The following is an 8,237-nucleotide window of genomic DNA, read 5'->3' as shown; positions in this document are numbered from 1 at the left end:
CATAATCAACTCGGCTTCATCGGAGAGTGGAAGAAGATAATTTGGGCTTCAGACATTTGGTCGGCAAATCTTGTTTGGTAGAATGAAGGACTTAGCATCTTTGGCGAGCCACTCAAATTTGTTGTCAAGATTATCAATCTTGACCCAATGAAATTTGTTGATCATAGTGGCTAGATCAATAAGCTTGCCTCCTCTAACCGGCTTGTAAGTCTTATCCTTGTTGAAATCCGGGTTAAAGTGTTTGGCTAACCATGTTACCAATCCTCCATTCACAATCAAGGCCGCTCCTTCCTTACCATGGTCAATTGTAAGCCACCTTTAAAGTAAGAGTTGAAGTACATTGTATTTATTGGTGAACTTCTTGTCGACATTCATGGTTGATTCAAGGTAGTTGAAATCGAGATCGGTGAAATGATTTGTGTCCTTCCTTGCAATTAAAGTATTTCTCACACCTTATGTCATACCCTTATACCCGAATGGTGGACATAAAGGGCACGACACTCATGGAAGGATTCAAATTTTCTTCCGATGATTGCTTTCCATAGAGGGGCGGGGTCATATTTCGAGGGCTTCTTCACATAAGGAGAATGGTCCTTAAGACCAAACACCTCGCCAAACTCTTCCAAAGACATATTTCTATCTACATTTTCAAGGCGGAATTCAACATTCTTTCGAGCCTCTACCTTAGTGATTTTCAATGAGCTTATAAATTCCATGGTAAGGGAGGGGTAAGTCAATTCTTGCATGTAAAATAGTGTAAGCAACCCCATAGACTCGAAGAAGTTCTTGGTCCTCTCAAGAACACCCAATTTGGCTAAAGCATCTTGACAAATAAACTTGGTGGGCAAAATTTTTTTCTTAGCAAGAGATATAAAAGCTTTCCTATGAGAATCGGTTGTGAAATTTACCTCCGGATATTCTTGTAATTGCTCAATAACCGGAATAGGAGTAGTAGCTTCCACCATAGGAGTAGGAACCTCTTGAATTTCCACTCTTGCTTGTTGTACCACCATAGCCTTTGAAAGATTTGATTTGTAGGTGCCTTGTTTCCACCTTTAGTCATTGCCATTGTTCTTCTCCTTGTTAAGAATGTATCAACAACCAAAGTTTTGCTTGAATGCTTCTAGTATCCTCAAGCTTCAATGAATCCTTAATCGATTTGGGGTTTTTCGAATTTTGCCTTAAAACCCTAGAAAATCGATTCAATTTTTGAGGATTTTCATGTTTTGATGGCTTTTTGTTGATAAAGGAGTAATTTGATTTTGTTTTGAGGAAGTTTGGATTTGATTTGGGTGAATTTGGTTGAGGAAATTATGTTTTGTTGATGAGGGGATTGAGGGTTTTGAATGTGTGTTTGTGTTTTGAAAGAATGAAATGAATTGGGGTAGAGGGGTTTTAAATCCCGTGTTATGGCTTCAGCAGCAAGAGACGAGCGGATTTCTTTGAAGACGCTCGGATTGTAAGTGAGTCAGCTTTAAAGTTTCTATCCCGTGCTGAGACGCGCGGATTCTTCAGGAGACGAGCGTCTTTCGACAGGAGACGAGCGTCTTCTCTTGGGGGACGCTCGGATTGCAAGACAGTGTGAAACTTCAATTCTTGAAACAGTCAATACGCGCATATTTCCACTGAGACGAGCGTCTTCAGACTGAGACGAGCGTCTTTACCTGGGGACGCTCGGATTCATAGTCAGCATGGATTTTCAATTTCCAGCTCTTCAAAGATGAGCGGCTTGGAGCCAGGACGCTCGGATTATGCCCAAGACGAACGGGTTTCCTCTGGGACGCTCAGATCTTCTCCAGTACCCACGGGTTCAGTTCCACCCGCGGAGATTCTACATTCCCATGTCATTTCTTCTTCATTCCTTTGGTCTTCATTGCGGGTGCACTACGAAGGCCCGGATAGCCTAGGCAATTGCTATCCCTACACTAGTCCAAACACTACACATCAAGAAACATTAAAATACCTCCCTCACTTTCTCTCATAATGATTATCTTGATCAAAAAAACGTAAATCCAAAATTGACAAAAATGCAATACAAGAAGTAAAATGCAAGTTAAGGGGTTAGAATATTTACAAATGGTGGTTTAGGGAGGACTCCACTAAACTCTCATTCTTGTATGAGCTGTCAAGGGGGCATAGCCAAGGTGTTGTTGATGTTGCTCAACACCTTGTAGAAGTAGTCGAAGGCTTGTTCATTTTTATTATAAAGATCTTCAATAGAGCTTTGCACATTGTGTTCTTCATGGTGGTGACTTGAGTCAAGATGATCACCAAAGCCTTGGTCTAAGGTCATAGCATTACCAATATAAGGATTGACTAATCCTTCAAATTCATCATCCCATAGACCACAAACTTTATCTACTTGCTCCCCAATGATGTCATGAGTTGACAAGAGCAACTCCTCTTTCTTGTTGTCATGGCCAATGAGGCCTTCTTCATTTCTTGTCATGATTGGTGGTGAGCTATTCAAGCTCTCATTCTTGTTGAAATTTTCTTGCTCTCCGGATAGAGCACCTTGAGGATTTGCCACTTTCTTCTTCCATATGGGTGGTGATTCTTTACCCATAGCTTGATCTTTGCATTGAGATGCCAACTTCTTCTTATCACTTTCTCGGCTATAATGATCAATCTTGAAACATGGCTCATATAGTCGGGGAGCTCTCATTGTCTTGTCAAGATTAAAGGTGATTGTCTCATCCCCCACTTCAAGTGTGAGCTCTCCATGTTTCACATCAATTACCGCTCCCTCGGTGTGCAAGAAAGGTCTTCCTAAGATGATAGGAATGTTGGAATCCTCCTCCATGTCTACAATGACAAAGTCTACCGGGATGAAGAATTTGCCAATTCTCACGGGCACATCCTCCCATACCCCTAAAGGTGTCTTCGTTGATCGATCCGCCATTTGAAGAGTAGTATTAGTGCACTTGAGTTCTCCCATTCCTAGCCTTTTGCACACCGAGTATGGCATGACACTTACACTTGCTCCAAGGTCACATAAAGCTTTGTTAATTGTAGTGTCGCCAATGCTGCAAGGAATAGAGAAGCTTTCCGGATCTTTGAGTTTTAGAGGTGAACTTCCTTGAAGAATAGCACTACTCACTTTAGTGAATGCAATAGTCTCTAATTTCCGGATGGATTTCTTCTTGGTAAGAATATCTTTCATGTACTTTGCATAGGCCGGAACATGATTGATCAATTTCGTGAATGGGATTGAGACTTCCAAGTTCTTCACAATTTCCATGAACTTTCCAAGTTGTTCATCAAACTTAGGCTTAGCTTGACGACTTGGGAATGGAAGTCTAATCACAATAGGATCTTTTTCTTTAGCCTTCTCTTCATTCTTCTTCTTTGAAACTTCATTGGTGGTGGGTTCTTCTTCCTTAGAGTTCTCAACTCTTTGCTTGTCACTAGCATCCACAATGTCTTCCTCAATTGGCTTATTTGGCCCTTCATATCTTGTACCACTTTTCAAATGGATGGCGCTCACCAACTCATATCTTGGGGGATTACTTTGAGGTAGTAATTGCCCCTTTTGTCTTTGAGAGCTAGAAGATGCTAATTGAGACATTTGGGTTTCCAACATTTTGGTGTGGGCTAGTATGTTGTTGATGGTGATGTCTTTGGCTTGGCTATCTTTTTGCATTTGGGTGAAAAATTCTTGTTGGTTCTTTTGCATTTGGAGGACCGCTTTTTGAACATCAAAGCTTTGGTAATTGGATTGATTATATGAAGGTTGATTTTGATAACCTTGGCTTTGGTTGTAAAAGGGTCTTTGAGCTTGATTTCTCATTGGAGGTGGGGTGTATGTTGGTTGAGGGTTTTGAACATTTTGGCTTTTGTATGAAAGATTTGGATGGAATTTGGTATTATTATTGTAATAGTTGGAATAAGGGGTGCCACTCTTGTATGCTTGAAAGCATTCACTTGTTCACTTGTTCCCCTACATTCACTTTGGTCATGTCCCAAAGTTCCAAAACTCTCACATACTCCACATGGAATTAAGGATGATGCCACCATAGCATTAACATGTTGTTTGGGTGATTTGGAGGCCTCTTCAAGTTTAGCCATGGCCTTCTCAAACTTCAAATTGATGATGTCAATATGAGCACTTAGTTGAGCACCCAATTGAGTGATGGAATCTACCTCATGCTTTCCTCCTCTAGTAGCCTTCCGAGGCCTACTATATTGCGAGTTATGAACGGTCATTTCTTCAATTTTGGCCCATGTTTGATTGTCATCAACTTCGGTAAACATACCATTGGATCCCATATTGAGAATGTTTCGGGAGTCTTCATATAGACCATTCCAAAATTGTTGCACAAGGAACCACTCGCTAAGTCCATGGTGTGGACAAGAACGAGAAGTGTCCTTAAATATCTCCCATGCTTCATACAATGATTCCTCATCCCTTTGTTTAAACCCGGTGATTTGGGCTCTCAACATGTTAGTCTTCTCCGGAGGATAGAATTTCTTGTAGAAAGCATGTGCCAACTTTTTCCATGAATCAATACCAAGAGCAGTCTTGTCTAGACTTTTCAACCATTGCTTTGCGGTACCAATCAAAGAAAAAGGAAATAAGACCCACCGGATTTGGTCTTGAGTAACTCCGGTTTGAGAAATCGCATCACAATAGTCACAAAAAGTCTCCATATGTGAGTGAGGGTCTTCACTAGGCATCCCTCCAAATTGACTTCTCTCAACTTGTTGTATGAATGCAGATTTGGCAATGAAATTACCGGTTAAATGCGGTGGTATAGGAGTACCATGTGGTAGGTTCTCCTCGGTTGGTACGGAATGTGATGAAAATTTAGGCATTGTGGGTTGATTTTGTGGTGGGTTTTGTATTGTACTCTTCTTCTCTTGCAAAAGGGTTGGTAAACTCAATGTTATTTGGTTGAATGTCCACAATCTCTCCAATACCTCTCAAAGTACCTCTAGCAACTCATTTATTGTTGGTTAGGGTTCTTTCAATTTCAAGGTGAATAGGTAATGGATTACCTTGTGATCTCCTAGTCATGCAAAATATCAAACAACTCGAAAACAATTAAAACAACCTTGAGGAGATTGACTTCCCTAAGGTAAAGAAAGACACAACTAAAAACAATTAATGAAAATCAAATCAAGTTAACACTGTCCCAGGCAACGGCGCCATTTTTGGTCCGGTATAAAACTCGTCGTCAAAAGCTACCAACCAAAACAATAATTATAACTTCACAAACTACTCTTAGCAAAGAGGCAAGTAAAGGTCGAATCCCAAGGGACGGGTATTGATGTATGATTTTCAATTGTAAATGGTCGTGTCTTAGGGTGTCACGAATTGGGGTTGAGGTAGGAGATCAACTAAAACTAATCAACAATAAAAACAAAGCAAGGTAAATAGAATGGAGATGTAAACAATTGATTAAAAGCACTAGGGTGTCATGGGTTCATAGGGGATTCATGGGAGTTGATCATACAAACATGTTCTCAATTATATAGCAAGCAATTATTGTTGTGATGGGATCGAGTTTGTGTATAAGCTTACAATCCCTAAGAAGGTTTGGGTCCCGGAGCCGAATCGATTAGATTGTACAACACCTATAAGTCGATTTAATCCTTCCTATTCAACTATATGCATGGTCTAATAAGGCTCGAGTTGGTGTATAAGCTTACAAGCCTCATTGAAGAGATAGGTGATGGGTAAAAAATGCAAGGATTCATAGCCTCGCATTTCATCAAACATAACATGTGCATAAGTTGAAATCACAACAAGCAAGCAATTTAATCATGAAAACATATTAGATTAAGCATAAATCATTTCCCATGTTTGTTTCCCCTAATTCCCTATTAACCCTAGCTAGGAGACTACTCACTCATTATCAAGTTCAACATGCTAACAAGATTGTCAATCAAACTAACAAGGCTAAACATGATGAATAAATGAAAGTAATTAATAATTAAAACAAGGGTTAAGAGAATTATACCTATGGAGATTCCAAAATAATAATGCAAAGAATAATAGAAGTACTTGATGATTGATGGAAGGTTGTCAATCTCCCAAATAAACCCAAATAATCTTATAATTACCCAAAACAAATGAAGAACAATAGAGAAGTTAAGGAAAGATTAAGATATAATTAATATTGATAAATTGTATTACAACTAATTTGAGAGTATTAAGATGAGATTAAGAATTGATTAAGGATTAACTAAGATGAGATTAAGAGAGCATAAAGGGATCCTTAAGAGATGATGCTAATATAGGTAGTTCAAAGGGGTATTTATACTAAAGATTAGGTACAAATATTAGGGTTACTAAGGGCTTAAATGACTATTAAGTCCCTAAGAAAAGTTGAGGAAATGCTCCTCTCGAAGGAAATGAGCATATCCCTTTTGCTGGTCCCGTGTCAATCTGGTCGTCCCGTGCGTCTTGAGCTGTGGCACGGTTGGTACTGCCTTGTGATCCGAGCGGATCACAGATTAGACGCTCGGATCTTGCTGCCCAGGGACGCCCGAATTGTGGACAATACGCTCAGATCCTGGGACAGACAGCTTCTCTTCTTTTTGCTCCTTAACAATCCGCAAGGATCGTGTTGAGGATGCAAGGATCCTTTCATCATTGCCCATTTTACTTTATTATCTACATAAGCCTTCTAGTAATGTCTTCTCTTTGATGCTTGGTCATTAGATGCCATCAATTTAGCTCCATTTTGCCTCATGAATGCAAGGTTAGCACTCCTTTCCTACCAAGGGGACAAAACCTCAAAGAATATGCAAAATGAGAAACTAAATATAAGAAATGACCCAAATAAGTGTTATAAAGCATAGGAACGAGGTTAATTCGGGGACTAAATGTGCTCACATATGGGATCACATCACTCCTAGCACTCCTGATGTCCCAGTCAAGGTCCCTTTTCCACTGTTTTATCACAAACTTGTGGCTGCTTTAGAGGCTGAGACAACTAGGGTCATCCCCACTCCCATGGAGGGTAGCGACCTGGAGCTTGTTCCAGGGGCCACCTCCTCTACTGTGTCGCCTTTGACTGCCCATAAGATGTCTGTCCTATCCGAGCTTTTCGCTCAAGTCGACTTAATGAACGCTAAGTTTGCTTATGACTCGTCTCAATTTAACAGCAATGCAATTCTGAACGAATATGAGGAATTTGACTTGAATGACAACCCACCTCACCTAGCCAAAGAACTTGGCAAACGAGAAACTAGGACCCCCCATCATTTAGGAGACCGAACCTATTAACGTAGGAACCGACAACACACCTCAAGAACTTAGGATAAGGACAACCCTTGAGCCCTCGGAAAGACAGCAGTTCATCGACCTCCTACACGAATACAAAGACGTATTCGCCCGGTCCTACAAAGACATGCCTGGGATCGACAGAGAGATTGCAGAGCACATGATACCTATTAAACCCGGAGCTAAACCCGTGAAACAAAAGTTGCGTCGAATGCGCCCTGAATGGGCGCTGAAAATCAAGGAAGAGGTAGATAAGCAGTTCAAAGCGGTGTTCATCAAAGTGTCTGAATACTCTGACTGGGTGGCCTACATTGTTCCTGTACCCAAGAAAGACGGAAGAATTTGGGTTTGCGACGACTTCAGGGATCTGAATAGATAAAGTCCAAAAGATGACTTCCCTCTGCCACATGTTGACATCCTGGTGGACAATACCGCCGAGCACGCCCTACTATCATTCATGGATGGGTATGCTGGATACAACCAGATCAAAATAGTTGAGGAAGACATGCACAAAACTACATTCACTACACAGTGGGGTACATACTGCTACACGATCATGCCTTTCGGCCTAATCAACGCCGGAGCAACTTATCAAAGAACCGCCACAACACTCCTACATGATATGATGCACAAGGAGGTGGAAGTATACGTCGATGACATGATTGTCAAGTCAAAAGAACGGGACGGCCACATCAGCGCTTTCTGTAAATTCTTCGCTCGTCTGCGGAAATACAACATGAGACTGAATCCTGAGAAGTGCACGTTCGGAGTCAGCTCGGGAAAACTTCTGGGACACGTCGTCAGCAAAAGAGGCATTGAGATTGATCCTACCAAAATCAAAGCCCTTCAACAAATGCCTCGGCCTAAGAACGAGAAGGAGATTCGGGGATTTCTCGGTCAAGTCCAATACATCAGCCGCTTCATAGCCAAACTCACTATTATTTGTGAACCGATCTTCAAGAAGCTTCGCACCTCCGATCACACCGATTAGGACGACGACTGTTAA

At 41.0% G+C, this 8,237-nt stretch overlaps 1 non-coding gene across 1 annotated transcript; it reads left to right on the top strand.

Annotated features, from left to right (window-relative positions):
- The first annotated feature begins 4,336 nt into the window (after positions 1-4,336).
- LOC141653955 (small nucleolar RNA R71) lies at positions 4,337-4,443 on the top strand. The gene has a single exon (XR_012547543.1). It is a non-coding gene; the product is annotated as a small nucleolar RNA R71 (small nucleolar RNA).
- Positions 4,444-8,237: the final 3,794 nt, after the last annotated feature.

This window comes from Silene latifolia, chromosome 4 (genome assembly GCF_048544455.1).
Source record: "Silene latifolia isolate original U9 population chromosome 4, ASM4854445v1, whole genome shotgun sequence".
NCBI classification, from domain to species: Eukaryota; Viridiplantae; Streptophyta; class Magnoliopsida; order Caryophyllales; family Caryophyllaceae; genus Silene; species Silene latifolia.
The sequence above is the reverse complement of the archived record's forward strand: the minus strand, read 5'-3'. Positions and strand labels throughout refer to the sequence as shown.